The sequence below is a fragment of the Bubalus kerabau genome, chromosome 9 (genome assembly GCF_029407905.1).
Source record: "Bubalus kerabau isolate K-KA32 ecotype Philippines breed swamp buffalo chromosome 9, PCC_UOA_SB_1v2, whole genome shotgun sequence".
In the NCBI taxonomy this organism is placed as follows: domain Eukaryota; kingdom Metazoa; phylum Chordata; class Mammalia; order Artiodactyla; family Bovidae; genus Bubalus; species Bubalus kerabau.
Window position 1 is genome coordinate 87,048,272 of NC_073632.1, and position 19,496 is coordinate 87,067,767.

Sequence of the window (19,496 nt, forward strand, 5' to 3'; positions counted from 1 at the left end):
TGTTTCAGATTATATTGCAATGAAATTGGTAGTGGAGTGAATTTACAAACAGAAAAGGCTTGAATTTTACCTAATTAAACATGTTGTGGAAATTTCTCCTCTTAAAATCTTGCCAATAACAGGTGTGGATCTGTTGGAACATGAGTCCTAAACAGTATTCTGAGGCCTAATTTTAAAATACCAATCTTGCATTCAATTTAAATATTTTCGCTTTCCCCAGCAAAAGGTGGGTCCATAATTGGAAACCCCTTTCCCCAATGGGAAAGGGCACAAGGCCTGTTCTTTCAGTCTGCTCTACCTATATAATTTTCTCTTCTATGAATTGCTCCTCGCATGATTAGGACTGAGGGGAGGAAATAAACAGGAGTCAAAGGAGTCCACATAAACGATATTCTTATAATCTTGCTCAATGCCGTGTGATTCTTGTTCAAGGTCTGTGTGAAAGGCCTTCACATTTTAGTTCTCGTGAATCATATGACAGACTTATCTTGGAAGGTCTTTGAAAGGACTCTTTTCCACAGAGTTCCCTGATGTTGGTGAAACAATTTCTGACTGTACAGATAGAGTTCAAATATAGAAAACATGCAAAAACATTCAGCTCAGAGATTTACTACAAGCAAATGTATTGCTACCACCACCCGGGTCAAACGATAGAACACTACAAGCATCTAAAAAGTACATTTTATTCTCTTTCACAATTTCTGTTCTTTTTCACAAGGTAATTATTAATTTGATTATAAGAAAAATCACTTTCTTATTTTACTTTATATTTTACCATTCAGGCATGCATATCTAAGCATTATAGTTTGGCTTTGAGTGCTTTTTTTTTTAACTTTATACAAATGGAATCATGAAATACATATTTTAGTAAATTTATATTACACAAAATAAAGTATTTTCTATTATATCTAAAATAATTTTATATTTACAGAAAAGTTGCAGATAGTCCCTATACACCCTGTAACCAGTTTCTCGTGTTCTTTAGATTTTTACACTGTATGATATATTTATCACAGCTAGTAAGCCAATTTTAACACATAATTATTAATTAAATTTCCAACTTATATTTCTTTTTTAACCTAAAGCCTTTTTTTTTTTCCTGTAACAGGACCCCATCCAAGAAACCATGTTATAGTTAGTAATAATGTCTCTCCTTAGGCTCCTCTAGACGGGGATAATTTCTCAGACTTTCCCAGTTGTAGATGACCTTGACAGATTTGAGGAGTACTGGTCAGGTACATTGCATAATGGTCCTCAGTTTGGGTTTGTCTGATTTGTTTTCTTGTTATTGGACTGGGGCTATGGATCTTGAAAAGGAAGACCATAGAGGTGAAGTGCCATTCATATCACTGCTTAGCTCCCACACCAGATGCACATGCCTCAGATGTTAAATGGAACATTTCCAGGGTGAACACACTCCCTGACCCAGCTTTTTGACCCAGTTTGTAAGATGTCAATTTCTCCTCCACCCCAAGACATGGGAGAAACTGCTAATAAAAAGCAGTAGACAGATAACTGGGCTATAGCACTTTCAACTCCACTCTGAGTGAAGATTCCAATCACATCTCTCAATTTTCCTTTCTTTGTGGGAGAAGGTGAGGGTGGGATGATTTGAGAGAATAGAATCAAAACATGTATATTACTATATATTAAATAGATTACAGGTGCAAGATCGATGCATGAAGCAGGGCTCTCAAAGTCTGTGCTCTGGGACAACCCAGAGGGATAGGGTGGGGAGGGAGGGGGGAGGGGGTTTCAGGATGGGGGGACACATGTGCCCCCATGACTGATTCATGTCAGTGTATAGCAAAAACCATCACAATATTGTAAAGTAATCATCCTCCAATTGAAATTAATTAATTAAAAAGAAAGAAGTCCTGAGTCCAGTATTCATGCTACTACAGCACGAGCAGAGTCGTATCTAAAACTCTTCTTTTTCTGATTTATTGCTGATGATGTTAGGCTTGCTTACCTGCAGAAGTACTGTTTGTCAGGTTTCTTTTTTACTCCATTTTTTATAAAGTACGCTTTGGAGGAAAGTTATTATATGCAGCCTACATTTAAGGAGAAGGGAGTTATGCAGCATCTCATTAGTGGCAGATGATGTGAATTATTTTGAACTCTTCTGCATGGGTGATTTGGTTCTTATCTTCCACTTATTTATTCAATAATTTATTTGTATCAGTATGGACTCATGGACATTTAATTTCATATTCTGGGTTATAATCCAATACTCTGGTATTTTTTGTTGTTGCTTATGTTCCTTAAGTATTTCCAGTTTTAGTCATGGAAAGCTTGTTCAGTCAGCATTTGTGTACCTTTATTTACCACTCCATGATTGCTTTATTTTTTAAGCACTTTTGTGCTTTCTGCAACTATGAGATGCTCAGGTTTATCTTGTAATTCCCTTCTTCAGTTCTAAAATATGTCATTTCTCAAGGAGCTTGGTTTCTTTTTATTAGCATTTTGATCTGTTATTTTTTTTCTATGTCTCAATTCTGTGAAAATGATATTGTATTTAGCTGCAGTTTTGTTGTTGTCATTGTTGTTTCTCTACAGTAAAAACTGGCAAACTACTGACTTTAGACCAATTCTAGCCTTCAAATTAAGGGAAATAAAGTTTTAGTAGAACACAAACACAACCACCTATTTATGTGTTGTCCATATCAGATTTCATGCTACAGGAGAACAGCTGAATAAGTTAGACACATTGTTTCCCAAAGCGTAAAATACTTACTGACTGTTTCTTTACAGAAAATGTTTGGTAACCTCTGTTCCACAGTATTCTATTACATGCTGCTGCTAAGTCACTTCAGTCGTGTCCGACTCTGTGCGACCCCATAGACGGCGGCCCACCAGGCTACCCCGTTCCTGGGATTCTCCAGGCAAGAACACTGGAGTGGGTTGCCATTTCCTTCTCCAATGCATGAAAGTGAAAAGTGAAAGTGAAGTCGCTCAGTCGTGCCCGACTCTTAGCGACCCCATGGACTGCAGCCTACCAGGCTCCTCCGTCCATGGGATTTTCCAGGCAAGAGTACTGGAGTGGGGTGCCATTGCCTTCTCCGTTCTATTACATAAATACATTATAAGTGATTGGTTTGTTCATTGCCATTAACAACTGGGCTGTTTCTAGCTTGGCATTCTTAAAAATTTCTTTGTTGAGACTATTCTTGTGTGTATTATTTGGTACATGCAAGTTTGCTTTTTGCTCAGGTACCTAACTATGGATGGCATTTGCTGTGCCATAGTTTATGCTTATGTCAGGCTTCAGTTGATTTTTTTTTTAATTTTATTTTATTTTTAAACTTTACATAATTGTATTAGTTTTGCCAAATATCAAAATGAATCCACCACAGGTATACATGTGTTCCCCATCCTGAACCCTCCTCCCTCCTCCCTCCCCATTCCATCCCTCTGGGTCGTCCCAGTGCACCAGCCCCAAACATCCAGTATCATGCATCGAACCTGGCCTGGCAACTCATTTCATACATGATATTTTACATGTTTCAATGCCATTCTCCCAAATCTTCCCACCCTCTCCCTCTCCCACAGAGTCCATAAGACTGATCTATATATCAGTGTCTCTTTTGCTGTCTCATACACAGGGTTATTGTTACCATCTTTCTAAAGTCCATATATATGCGTTAGTATACTGTATTGGTGTTTTTCTTTCTGGCTTACTTCACTCTGTATAATAGGCTCCAGTTTCATCCACCTCATTAGAACTGATTCAAATGTATTCTTTTTAATGGCTGAGTAATACTCCATTGTGTATATGTACCACGGCTTTCTTATCCATTCATCTGCTGAAGGACATCTAGGTTGCTTCCATGTCCTGGCTATTATAAACAGTGCTGCGATGAACATTGGGGTACACGTGTCTCTTTCCCTTCTGGTTTCCTCAGTGTGTATGCCCAACAGTGGGATTGCTGGATCATAAGGCAGTTCTATTTCCAGTTTTTTAAGGAATCTCCACACTGTTCTCCATAGTGGCTGTACTAGTTTGCATTCCCACCAACAGTGTAAGAGGGTTCCCTTTTCTCCACACCCTCTCCAGCATTTATTACTTGTAGACTTTTGGATCGCAGCCATTCTGACTGGTGTGAAATGGTACCTCATAGTGGTTTTGATTTGCATTTCTCTGATAATGAGTGATGTTGAGCATCTTTTCATGTGTTTGAAAAATATGGAACACTTCACGAATTTGCGTGTCATCCTTGCGCAAGGGCCATATTTTTAAGAAATTTTTCAAAGTTATTTTATCAATTTCTGATTTTGAGACTTTATCCAATTATATCCTTGTCATATTTAAATTTTCAGCAATTTTTAAACTTTAGCAACATATTTAATGTATATTTTTGTGACTTTAATTTGCTTCCTTGATATTAGAAATGTTTAGCAATTTTTCATATGTATATTGTCTATTTGGCTATTCTGTTTTTATGTAATGATTATTAAAATAACTTTTCTATTCTTTTCCTGGATTGTTTGTATTTCTTTATTTATTCAAAGGAATTCAAAAGAAATATTCTGGAAACAAACTCTGTTTTCACATAATTCTTTGTCTTTTTATTTTAAAAAAAGTTTTAAAACTATATGTAGAAATTCTACTTTATCTTTGCTTTCCTGTGCTTTTTTTGTGTGTGTATGTGAAGAGAAACTCAATTTCATTTAGGTTAATATTATGTATCTCTTTTATTATTGAATGCTATTTGTTGCCTATTTCAGAAAACTTTTCCATTCTGAGATCATAAACATATCTTCCACATTATTTCCTTAGGCTTTATATATTACCCTTTCTTACTAAGTACTATAATTCAACTGAAATACAGTTTTGCATATGTTTGAATTAGACATCAAGCTTTATTTCTTTTTGAATAGAAGTCTAAACATCTCAGCACCATTGAAAAGCCCATTTATATTCTCTTCAGATAATAAGATACTATTTTTGCTTCATTTTCAATTTTCTTCTTTCTTTTTCTTGCTTTATTGCTTTTGCACAATGGTACTAAAAGTGGTTATAGTAGCCTTTGTCTTTTATTTGACTCCAAAGGAAATGATTTCAACATTTCACCATTTACTGTGATTTTCTTGATAGTCAATAATAAATATCTCTCTATATTTAACTTAATGAATTTTGAATACATTATAATTTTGCTGCTACTCAAGGGGTTGATTTCTTTTTGACTGTGTTAATGTGGCAAACCATACTTTTTTTGAAATATTAAGTCAATCTTGCATTCCCAGAATAAATTCAACATTGTTATGCAATAGTCATACATCTTAAAGAAAGTATGAATTCAACTGTAACGCACTTGAATTACAATTTTTTAAGATATTACCTTATTCCAATAAGTGAGGTAGTCTGTCTTTTTCCTTTATCTTAATGTTTGATCAGGTTGTGATATGAACATTATGATAGCTTTTAAAATGAATTGTTCAGCATTTCCTCATTTCTATTCTGTGGGAGAATTTGTGTAAAATTGGCATCTTGAAATACATGTTGGTAGAATAGATAAAAAATAATTTGGAGAGTTCTTACTTAGGACAGTTTCCAATTGTGATTTTATTAAACTGCATTTTATTGTGATTAGAACACTCAACATAGGACTATCCTCTAAACAAAATTTAAGTGTATAATATATTGTTGACTATGATTGGCTACAGTCCATGGGGTCGCAGAGTCGGACATGACTGAGCGACTTCACTTCACTATGATTGCTAATTTTTTTATCTTTCTAAAATAATTTATTGAAATTGATGTTTAGCTTATTAATTTTCAGCTATTTTCTTTTCTAACATATACTTTACAACTATCACCTCTCTCTAGACAGTTTTTGCATGAGTTCACTTCCACTTTTCACTTTCATACATTGGAGAAGGAAATGGCAACCCACTCCAGTATCCTTGCCTGGAGAATCCCAGGGACAGAGGAGCCTGTTAGGCTGCTGTCTGTGGGGTGGCACAGAGTCGGACACGACTGACGCGACTTAGCAGCAGCAGCAGCAGACAGTTTTTACTATATCAGAATTGTAAATTCGTAATCTTTATATCTTAATGATGAAATCAAGTTTTCTAAATTACATAATATTGCATCTCTACTGGCCTAAATATCTACTGAATCTGATGTTAATATAGCTACAAAAATTTGCTTTGATTAGTATTTTCATGCTGTACTATATACAAGATATTTGCATCATTTGACTCTTAATCATACCTTATTCTTTTGTGCATAGTGCAAGACTGTATATTGTTCATTAAGCTGTTACTGTTTGTACTGCACTGTTTATCCCCCCATATTTGAATTCTCCACAGGCAAGAAGACAACACCATTCACTATGATTCCTCAAATTGCAGATGACACATGCCAAAATATCTGAGGATCTCTCCTACTACACTCTGCTCTGTTCCACCAGAGTGGATGTTGTGATTCTACAGTTCACTAAGTAGCCATCTGGAGAATGAAATGCTAATCTACCTTATGTTCACACACCATCATGCTCTGCAGATGATATTTATTTAGCATCTTCTTTCCCTTAACTGGTGAACCAGTACTGGTGCAGAGGAAAAACCACAAGTCACTGCAATAAGGCAATAAGTTAACGATTTATAGCATAAATTAATTATCTCTGGAAACTAATGCCCATTCTGATGAAGTAAAGTGGTAAGTCAAAGGACTACCTTGGTCATCCATTGTTAAGCTCTGAACAATGTTTAGCATGCTCAGCAACATGTTAAGAATGTTTAGCCACTCTTCTGTAATAGCATTAGAACATGAAGGTGTTTAGCCATGATTATATTTAGTTTTAGGACCTCAGCTGGTTCCCACATAATATGATATATATATTATCTTGCTACGTAATGTTAATAACATTTTATGATTCATTAATTTATTGATTTTTTTAAATGAAACAATGAAACAATAAAATCTTTCCCTGATCCTACTAATTATACAGGCATTTGCTGGATTTATAAGTTTATTCTTTTACTTTCCTTGCATTTCTCTCCCCTCCAGTCTTCCTTATCTCAATATATAATGCCAGTATTCCATCATTTAGTTAGGCCAAAAATCTATTATTCTTCATTTTGGCATCCTTTCTTTCTCACATCTCACATTCAAACTCCTCCTGCCCCTTTGCTTTTCCCTCTATTGAGGGCATGTATCCCAATGGCACTTCAGAATCGAGTCTTTCTCATCAGGCATTTTAAAGACTCCCTTTCAGAGACACTTTCCCTTACCGCTACATATCATTAACCCAGTACCTCCGCTAGACCAGGGACATCCCAGTATAGGCTGGATTTATAACACTCTCTTTATTTGCTATCTATTTATTATAAAAAATATAATATACTCAATTTAACACAAAGAATTACAAGTTTGATTTCATGCATTTTTCTGAATATTTGAGTTGCCAGTTTCCTAATCTACAAATTGAGGAAGGTAAAAACTATTCTCATTTACATTGTTGATAATAAGAACAGGTCATTCTTGAATAAATATTTAGCCAGTGCATTTAACTAAGAGCTCAGTAACTATAATTCCTTTCTTATTAGTTACCTGTTAGAAGAAGTATATTTGCTCTTCTGAAGAATTAAAAAAAGCAAAACAAAACAGAATGAAAAATCTTTGGTGAACACTTTAACTCCTGTTTTGATTTAAATAGAGTAAGCGGATTCTTTTGATTATTACAATTAATGATTGTCATGTTGTTCAGTAGGCAGATTTTAAATGAATACTTTACTAATTCATATTGTTATACTTTTAAATTTATGCTGATTTTTTTTTGCTATATAGCTCTCAAATATTAAAAGATGCAATATCCTTCTTTTTTAGAAAATATATATTTTATACATGAAAGGGTATATTTTACAGTGATTCTTTTCCTGTTGTGAATTAAATATACACATTATCAGATCAGATCAGATCAGATCAGTCACTCAGTCGTGTCCGACTCTTTGCAACCCCATGAATCGCAGCACGCCAGGCCTCCCTGTCTGTCACCAACTCCTGGAGTTCACTGAGACTCACGTCCATTGAGTCAGTGATGCCATCCAGCCATCTCATCCTCTGTCGTCCCCTTCTCCTCCTGCCCCCAATCCCACCCAGCATCAGGGTCTTTTCCAATGAATCAACTCTTCGCATGAGGTGGCCAAAGTACTGGAGTTTCAGCTTCAGCATCATTCCTTCCAAAGAAATCCCAGGGCTGATCTCCTTCAGAATGGACTGGCTGGATCTCTTTGCAGTCTAGTTCATGTAAATAAGCATTACTTACATTATATATATTTATTTCTATATTATATATATTATAATATATATATTATATATAAATGATTTATATATATGCTTATATATAAGCATATATATTATAGACAATATATATAATAAGCATTTATATATGTATTATATATAATATATACATAAACATTTAATAATCTATTTTTAGCAATGGAAACTATTGAATTGCCACTCTTCTAATCTTTGAAACAATAATGATTACTATACAGTTCTACTGTTAGGAAGGAATCAGCTGAAAATATTATTCCCCAGGCAAATTTAGACTAAGACAACAAAATAAAACAATTTAAATTTAATAATATTATTTCTGAGTAAAGGTGTCATGATTATGATAATACCTTTTGCACATGTAAATGGTGACAGATTTTGATTTATACCCAGTGGGACTGTCTAATACATTCAGCACTCAACTGAATTTATTTACAAAATAAGCTAACTGATCATTATGTGAAATTATTCTTAAATTGATCTATAAGGTAAAGTGGTAACCTTTTATCTATAAGTGATGAACATCTCTGTAAGCCATATTCATATGATATGTCTTTTCCTATAATGATCTTTTTCTATATTCACCAAAATATTTCCTTTGTATTACCATTATCCATGTGTCTTAACTTAACGTTTGTTAAGTTTAACTTCTAAATAACATGTTATGCCAAACATATGTAATGTAATAAGAGAAAAATTATACTGACTAATTTCCAATTAAAGCATTATATGCTATGTAAAATTACTGAACATGTAAAAGTATGCATGTCAAAGTCATTATGTGCAAATTCATCTCTAGAATCATATTTTGGGCACTATATCTATATCTGTCTAGTTTTTAAAGTAAATATATCTATTACTTAATACCTACTAAGTAACATTGAAAATAAACTATCACTTAAGCACTGTTCTAAAAATTTTATAAGGCATAACTCAATTGATACTTACATATGACCTAGAAGTAAAATTATTGTGATCCAGTTTTACAGGTGAAAAAAATATGTGTCATTTAATTTCAGGGAACCTTACTTCAGTGCATGATTTTTAATAACTATTGTGCTATACTGTTGCTGCTAAATTTATGCATATTTTCTATGTATATGTGCATTGATACAACTATGTATATGTACGCATGACCTTCTCTGTGTGGGTACCTGTTTGTGCATTTTCAATCCAAAAGACATTATCTATGTATTATATTTCTAAAATGCCTGCCTGACTTGCAATAAAATATAAATTGATCTCTATTTTCCATTTGAATAAACTAGAATCAATTTACTATACCTGTAATCCTTAGGGTCTTAAAAATGCCCAAATAATTCACTCTTAAGTATATTTGAAAGATTTCTCTATCTCTTGAATTTTGCTGTAGGACTACACTAAAGAACTATTTTGTAAAAAAAAAAAAGATCTTTTATACAATAATGGTTCTTATCTGTTAAAAAGAAAAGGATATTTAAATCAATAAACGTCACTTCTGCACTTAAATATCAAGTTTACTTCCCTTAACTTAAAACTATTTTTTTTCTGGGTTCATAATTATATTCTAAATTTCTTGAAGAATCTAGGTGGCAGATAGTAAAAAAAAATTTTTTTAATCACATTATATATAGTCTTTTCACTGAAAAAGTAACATGTTGTACAAATATATATTAATGTTTTCAACATAGCAATAATAAAAATTAAAATGTACTTGTCCTTTTCATTTAAATAAAAGATTCCACACAAATTATATGAGCAGAACACTTTACAAAATTTTAACAATGGATTTTAAGAGTCCAGCAAAGCAAGAGGTAACAAATAAAAGGGATCTAGGTATAAATGCCAACAGTAGAATGAACTCAGAGGCAGTAAAGATAAAAACAAGGCAAACTGGACAGAACTTCACCAAACTGTTTCTAACTAGGTAAACAAGTGTCATCTTCAGTTTCATTTTCATCCATTATTAAATGCTGAATTTAATCTTAGAAAGTACACACTTGTTTGCTTTCTTCCCTTGACTTCCCTTTCTCATCTTTAAAATGGGTATAAGTCGTATCTCTCTTACACAATCATTGTGATGTCAAGTTAAATAAAATGCAAATTAGATTTAGGGGATAAAGTAATAAGTCAAATTAAAGTCTAATCACAAATTCTGGTACAGAGTGACAAATAGTAAAATGTTTGTTGTGTTTATTTTTTGTTACTTTCTTTTACAGATGAATTGATGAGAGTCAAAACAACATTGCAATTAAATGTTGTAAGATCTGGGATTCATAGTATAGACTTCTTTGCTGTAGTGCAGATAACAGGTTTCTAATAATTTAACACAAAGACATTAAAAAATGAAAATTTATACTCAAAATGAAAAGAGAAATTGTGATGAATATGATTAGTGAACTCTAACAGGCAATATCGCTATAGCAATACTTCATTCAATCAAAAAGAGGAAGAGTAGCAAGCAATAATTAAAGTCTTATATTGACCAAGGAGCCAAGACTCTTGGAAGGCAGTGCAGAGTATCAGAATGACTCATGGCTTTTAGTGATGTAAAGAAATAAAGCCACACAAAGCAAAATAGACCTTAGGAAATAATTCCATATCAGGTCTCCCTGTCCATCACCAGCTCCTGGAGTTTACCCAAAGTCATGTCCATTGAGTCGGTGATGCCCTGTATTCCACACAATATCTAAAAGAATTAAGTAGAGTGTATTTACTAGAAAAAGCAAAAGAACTACTGTCACAGACACAGATTTAGACATTTCTTAAAACTTGTCAACTTAAAAGAGGAGACAGGAATCAATAATTTTCAGGAGTTTGCCCCAGAAGTCACTACTGACATTAAATATACTAAATATAAAAGAATGAGCAAATTATCTATTTACTCTACTTTTTATCATTGAATATTGATTTCTTGCATGTGGTAGGAGATTAGAACATTTATATTGTTACATATAATTTCAACAGCATGCGCTTATTCCTGTATTGTAAGAGAAAAAGAATTATTTGGCTTAAGGCAATAATGAAACTTCAAAATTAGATAGATATATTACCCATCTGTAGAAAAGTTCAATGTATTAAACAGTATTTAATACCTAATTACAATTAGTTTTTCAAATTTAAAAGAACTAGGCAGGAACTAACAAAAGGAAATTAAATAAAAAGTATGTGTTGTGCACCTCAAATGGCTTAAAGCAAATTATAGACTCTTTTACTAAAGTATGCATAAATGTTTTATAACAAAATTATTGAATAATTAACATTGTGATTTTTAGAATTATTTTCTTTAGCTGCTTATTATTTTGTATTTGCATTCTATTCAGTCTATAACAAAGTAGCTAAATATCATGATCTATAGATTTAATCTTTCTAGTTTATATAAAATAAATTGAAAGATGTAAAGATGTTTAAACAGTGATAAAAGTTTTTAATTCTCGCTACATACATACTTTAAATAAAGTTAAATTTGCATTAATAATCCAATACCCTATTATATTAATTACAGCATAAAAACCAGTATATAATGTTTACACTGAAGGGGAAGTTTAGATGACTTAAGCTGAAATTATTTATGAATATGTACATAACATAGATAAATGTGGCATGTGTGTATGCAAAACATGTGGGTAGATAACCGTAAAGATATGCAGATGATAGATAAATAAATAGAATTTGATGATGATAGATTTGGGAGTGGTGGGGCGAGAATGGCAAAGGAATCTATTTTAGATGCAATCACGATGGTGTGATCACTGACCTAGAGCCAGACATCCTGGAATGTGAAGTCAAATGCACCTTAGAAAGCATCACTACGAAAAAAGCTAGTGGAGGTGATAGAATTCCAGTTGAGCTATTCCAAATCCTGAAAGATGATGCTCTGAAAGTGTTGCACTCAATATGCCAGCAAATTTGGAAAACTCAGCAGTGGACACAGGACTGGAAAAGGTCAGTTTTCATTTCAATCCCAAAGAAACGCAATGCCAAAGAATGCTCAAACTACCGCACAATTGCACTCATCTCACACGCTAGTAAAGTAACGTTCAAAATTCTCCAAGCCAGGTTTCATCAATATGTGAACCGTGAACTTCCTGATGTTCAAGCTGGTTTTAGAAAAGGCAGAGGAACCAGAGATCAAATTGCCAACATCTGCTGGATCATGGAAAAAGCAAGAGAGTTCCAGAAAAAACATCCATTTCTGCTTTATTGACTATGCCAAAGCCTTTGACTGTGTGGATCACAATAAACTCTGGAAACTTCTGGAAGAGATGGGAATACCAGACCACCTGATCTGCCTCTTGAGAAATTTGTATGCAGGTCAGGAAGCAACAGTTAGAACTGGACATGGAACAACAGACTGGTTCCAAATAGGAAAAGGAGTATGTAAAGGCTGTATATTGTCACCCTGTTTATTTAACTTCTATGCAGAGTCCATCATGAGAAACACTGGACTGGAAGAAACACAAGCTGGAATCAAGATTGCCGGGAGAAATATCAATAACCTCAGATATGCAGATGATACCACCCTTATGGCAGAAAGTGAAGAGGAACTCAAAAGCCTCTTGATGAAGGTGAAAGTGGAGAGTGAAAAAGTTGGCTTAAAGCTCAACATTCAGAAAACGAAGATCATGGCATCCGGTTCCATCACTTCATGGGAAATGGATGGGGAAACAGTGGAAACAGTGTCAGACTTTATTTTTCTGAGCTCCAAAATCACTGCAGATGGTGACTGCAGCCATGAAATTAAAAGACACTTACTCCTTGGAAGGAAAGTTATGACCAACCTAGATAGCATATTCAAAAGCAGAGACATTACTTTACCAACAAAGGTCCATCTAGTCAAGGCTATGGTTTTTCCTGTGGTCATGTATGCATGTGAGAGTTGGACTGTGAAGAAGGCTGAGCACTGAAGAATTGATGCTTTTGAACTGTGGTATTGGAGAAGACTCTTGAGAGTCCCTTGGACTGCAAGGAGATCCAACCAGTCCATTCTAAAGGAGATCAGTCCTGGGTGTTCATTGGAAGAACTGATGTTAAAGCTGAAACTCCAATACTTTGGCCACCTCATGTGAAGAGTTGATGGTAGCAGGAGGCTTACGTCCAAACCCTGACTCCAGGGAACTCCTGACTCCAGGGAACATTAATTGACAGGAGCTCATCAAATGCCTCCATACCTACACTGAAACCAAGCACCACACAAGGGCCAACAAGTTCCAGGGCAAGACATACCAAGCAAATTCTCCAGCAACACAGGAACACAGCCCTGAGCTCCAAGATACAGGATGCCCAAAGTCACCCCAAAACCATAGACATCTCATAACTCATTACGGGACAATTCATTGCACTCCAGAGAAAAGAAATCCAGCTCCACCCACCAAAACACCAACACAAGCTTCCCTAACCAAGAAACCTTGACAAGCCACCTGTACAAACCCACACACAGTGAGGAAACACCACAATAAGGAGAACTCTACAAACTGCCAGAATACAGAAAGGACACTCCAAATTCAGCAATTTAAACAAGATAAAGAGACAGAGGAATACCCAGCAGATAAAGGAACAGGATACATGCCCACCAAACCAAACAAAAGAGGAAGAGATAGGGAATCTACCTGATAAAGAATTCCAAATAATGATAGTGAAATTGATCCAAAATCTTGAAATCAAAATGGAATCACAGATAAATAGACTGGAGACAAGGATTGAGAAGATGCAAGAAAGGTTTAACAAGAAGCTAGAAGAAATAAAAAAGACTCAATATATAATGAATAATGCAATAAATGAGATCAAAAACACTCTGGAGGCAACAAATAGAATAACAGAGGCAGAAGATAGGATTAGTGAATTAGAAGATAGAATGGTAGAAATAAATGAATCAGAGAGTATAAAAGAAAAACGAATTAAAAGAAATGAGGGCAATCTCAGAGACCTCTAGGACAATAGCAAATGCTACAACATTCGAACCATAGGGGTCCCAGAAGAAGAAGACAAAAATAAAGACCATGAGAAAATACTTGAGGAGATAATAGTTGAAAGCTTCCCTAAAATGGGGAAGGAAATAATCACTCAAGTCCAAGAAACCCAGAGAGTCCCAAACAGGATAAACCCAAGGCAAAACACCCCAAGACACATATTAATCAAATTAACAAAGATCAAACACAAAGAACAAATATTAAAAGCAGCAAGGGAAAAACAACAAATAACACACAAGGGAATTCCCATAAGGATAACAGCTGATCTTTCAATAGAAACTCTTCAAGCCTGGAGGGAATGGCAAGACATACTTAAAGTGATGAAAGAAAATAACCTACAGCCCAGATTATTGTACCCAGCAAGGATCTCATTCAAATATGGAGGAGAAATCAAAAGCTTTACGTACAAGCAAAAGCTGAGAGAATTCAGCACCACCAAACCAGCTCTCCAACAAATACTAAAGGATATTCTCTAGATAGGAAACACAAAAATGGTGTATAAATTCAAACCCCAAACAATAAAGTAAATGGCAACGGGATCATACTTATCAATAATTACCTTAAACGTAAATGGGTTGAATGCCCCAACCAAAAGACAAAGACTGGCTGAATGGATACAAAAACAAGACCCCTACATATGTTGTCTACAAGAGACCCACCTCAAAACACGGGACACATACAGACTGAAAATGAAGGGCTGGAAAAAGATTTTCCATGCAAATAGGGACCAAAAGAAAGAAAGAGTAGCAAAACTCATATCAGATAATATAGACTTTAAAACAAAGACTGTGAAAAGAGACAAAGATGGTCACTACATAATGATCAAAGGATCAATCCAAAAGAAGATATAACAGTTATAAATATATATGCACCCAACACGGGAGCACTGCAATATGTAAGACAAATGCTAACAAGTATGAAAGGAGAAACTAACAATAACACAATAATAGTGGGAGACTTTAATACTCCACTCACACCTATGGATAGATCAACTAAACAGAAAATTAACAAGGAAACACAAACTTTAAATGATACAATAGACCAGTTAGACCTAATTGATATCTATAGGACATTTCATCCCAAAACAATGAATTTCACCTTTTTCTCAAGTGCACACGGAACCTTCTCCAGGATAGATCACATCCTGGGCCATAAAGCTAGCCTTGGTAAATTCAAAACAGTAGAAATCATTCCAAGCATCTTTTCTGACCACAATGCAGTAAGATTAGAACTCAATTACAGGAGAAAAACTATTAAAAATTCCAACATATGGAGGCTGAACAACATGCTGCTGAATAACCAACAAATCACAGAAGAAATCAAAATGTGCATAGAAACAAATGAAAATGAAAACACAACAATCCAAAACCTGTGGGACACGGTAAAAGCAGTCCTAAGGGGAAAGTTCATAGCAATACAGGCATACCTCAAGAAACAAGAAAAAAGTCAAATAAATAACCTAACTCTACACCTAAAGCAACTAGAAAAGGAAGAAATGAAGAACCCCAGGGTTAGTAGAGGGAAAGAAATCTTAAAACTTAGAGCAGAAATAAATGCAAAAGAAACAAAAGAGACCATAGCAGAAATCAACAAAGCCAAAAGCTGGTTCTTTGAAAGGATAAATAAAATTGACAAACCATTAGCCAGACTCATCAAGAAACAAAGGGAGAAAAATAAAATCAATAAAATTACAAATGAAAATGGAGAGATCACAACAGACAACACAGAAATACAAAGGATCATAAGAGAGTACTATCAGCAATTATATGCCAATAAAATGGACAACGTGGAAGAAATGCACACATTCTTAGAAAAGTACAACTTTCCAAAACTGGACCAGGAAGAAATAGAAAATCTTAACAGACCCATCACAAGCATGGAAATTGAAACTGTAATCAGAAATCTTCCAGCAAACAAAAGCCCAGGTCCAGACAGCTTCACAGCTGAATTCTACCAAAAATTTAGAGAGGAGCTAACACCTATCCTGCTCAAACTCTTCCAGAAAATTGCAGAGGAAGGTAAACTTCCAAACTCATTCTATGAGGCCACCATCACCCTAATACCAAAACCTGACAAAGATGCCACAAAAAAAGAAAACTACAGGCCAATATCACTGATGAACATAGATGCAAAAATCCTTAACAAAATTCTAGCAATCAGAATCCAACAACACATTAAAAAGATCATACACCATGACCAAGTGGGCTTTATCCCAGGGATGCAAGGATTCTTCAATATCCACAAATCAATCAATGTAATACACCACATTAACAAATTGCAAAATAAAAATCATATGATTATCTCAATAGATGCAGAGAAAGCCTTTGACAAAATTCAACATCCATTTATGATAAAATCTCTCCAGGAAGCAGGAATAGAAGGAACATACCTCAACATAATCAAAGCTATATATGACAAACCCACAGCAAACATTATCCTCAATGGTGAAAAATTGAAAGCATTTCCTCTAAAGTCAGGAACAAGACAAGGGTGCCCACTTTCACCATTACCATTCAACATAGTTTTGGAAGTTTTGGCCACAGCAATCAGAGCAGAAAAAGAAATAAAAGGAATCCAAATTGGAAAAGAAGAAGTAAAACTCTCACTATTTGCAGATGACATGATCCTCTACATAGAAAACCCTAAAGACTCCACCAGAAAATTACTAGAACTAATCAATGACTATAGTAAAGTTGCAGGATATAAAATCAACACACAGAAATCACTTGCATTACTATACACTAATAATGAGAAAATAAAAAGAGAAATTAAGGAAACAATTCCATTCACCATTGCAATGAAAAGAATAAAACACTTAGGAATATATCTACCCAAAGAAACTAAAGACCTATATATAGAAAACTATAAAACACTGGTGAAAGAAATCAAAGAGGACACTAATAGATGGAGAAATATACCATGTTCGTGGATTGGAAGAATCAATATAGTGAAAATGAGTATACTACCCAAAGCAATCTATAGATTCAATGCAATCCCTATCAAGCTACCAACAGCATTCTTCACAGAGCTAGAACAAATAATTTCACAATTTGTATGGAAATACAAAAAACCTCGAATAGCCAAAGCGATCTTGAGAAAGAAGAATGGAACAGGAGGAATCAACCTGCCTGACTTCAGGCTCTACTACAAAGCCACAGTCATCAAGACAGTATGGTACTGGCACAAAGACAGAAATATAGATCAATGGAACAAAATAGAAAGCCCAGAGATAAATCCACGCACCTATGGACACCTTATCTTTGACAAAGGAGGCAAGAATATACAATGGACTAAAGACAATCTCTTTAACAAGTGGTGCTGGGAAATCTGGTCAACCACTTGTAAAAGAATGAAACTAGAACACTTTCTAACACCATACACCAAAATAAACTCAAAATGGATTAAAGATCTAAACGTAAGACCAGAAACTATAAAAGTCCTAGAGGAGAACATAGGCAAAACACTGTCTGACATACATCACAGCAGGATCCTCTATGACCCACCTCCCAGAATATTGGAAATAAAAGCAAAAATAAACAAATGGGACCTAATTAAACTTAAAAGCTTCTGCACAACAAAGGAAACTATTAGCAAGGTGAAAAGACAGCCTTCAGAATGGGAGAAAATAATAGCAAATGAAGCAACTGACAAACAACTAATCTCAAAAATATACAAGCAACTCCTACAGCTCAACTCCAGAAAAATAAATGACCCAATCAAAAAATGGGCCAAAGAACTAAATAGACATTTCTCCAAAGAAGACATACAGATGGCTAACAAACACATGAAAAGATGCTCAACATCACTCATTATCAGAGAAATGCAAATCAAAACCACTATGAGGTACCATTTCACGCTAGTCAGAATGGCTGCAATCCAAAAGTCTACAAGCAATTAATGCTGGAGAGCGTGTGGAGAAAAGGGAACCCTCTTACACTGTTGGTGGGAATGCAAACTAGTACAGCCACTATGGAGAACAGCGTGGAGATTCCTTAAAAAACTGGAAATAGACCTGCCTTATGATCCAGCAATCCCACTGCTGGGCATACACACTGATTAAATCAGAATCGAAAGAGACACGTGTACCCCAATGTTCATCGCAGCACTGTTTATAATAGCCAGGACATGGAAGCAACCTAGATGTCCATCAGCAGATGAATGGATAAGAAAGCCGTGGTACATATACACAATGGATTATTACTCAGCCATTAAAAAGAATACATTTGAATCAGTTCTAATGAGGTGGATGAAACTGGAGCCTATTATACAGAGTGAAGTAAGCCAGAAAGAAAAACACCAATACAGTATACTAACGCATATATATGGAATTTAGAAAGATGATAACAATAACTCTGTATACGAGACAACAAAAGAGACACAGATGTATAGAACAGTCTTTTGGACTCTGTGGGAGAGGGAGAGGGTGGGATGATGTGGGAGAATGGCATCAAAATATGTATATCATGTATGAAACGAGTTGCCAGTCGAGGTTCGATGCACAATACTGGATGCTTGGGGCTGGTGCAATAGGACGACCCAGAAGGATGGTATGGGAAGGGAGGAGGGAGGAGGGTTCAGGATGGGGAACACAAGTATACCAGTGGCGGATTCATTTTGATATATGGCAAAACCAATACAATATTGTAAAGTTAAAAAATCAAATAAAATTAAAAAAAATTTAAACCTCTAAAATTTACAAGTAAATATAAGTTTAGTGCAATGAAATAAAAAATATCAGGACACTAAAAAAAAATTAAAAAAAATATATTTGTAATGACTCTATGCAATCCTAAGCTTTTTTTTTCCGCTTATTTTTATTGTAGTATAGTTGATTTACAATATTGTAATCATTTTTGTTGTACAGAAAAGTCAATCATTTATACATATAAAATACCCATTGTTTAGGTGGTTCTATTTCCATATTATTCATTATAGAGTATTGAGCAGAATTCTCTGTGTTATACAGTAGATCTTATTCAGTTCAGTTCAGTCATGTCCAACTCTTTGCGACCCCATGAACCACAGCATGCCAGGCCTCCCTGTCCATCACCAACTCCCGGAGTTTACCCAAACTCATGTCCATTGAGTTGTTGATGCCATCCAACCATCTCATCCTCTGTTGTCACCTTCTCCTCCTGCCCTCAATCTTTCCCAGCATCAGGGTCTTTTCAAATGAGTCTGCTCTTCGCATCAGGTGGCCATTAGATCTTATTAGTTATCTAATTTATATACAGTAGTGATAGTAGCATGTATTTGTTAATCTT

At 34.8% G+C, this 19,496-nt stretch overlaps 1 pseudogene; it reads right to left on the reverse strand.

Moving 5' to 3' along the window:
* Positions 1-4,180: 4,180 nt before the first annotated feature.
* LOC129620314 (uncharacterized) lies at positions 4,181-4,278 on the reverse strand (annotated as a pseudogene).
* Positions 4,279-19,496: the final 15,218 nt, after the last annotated feature.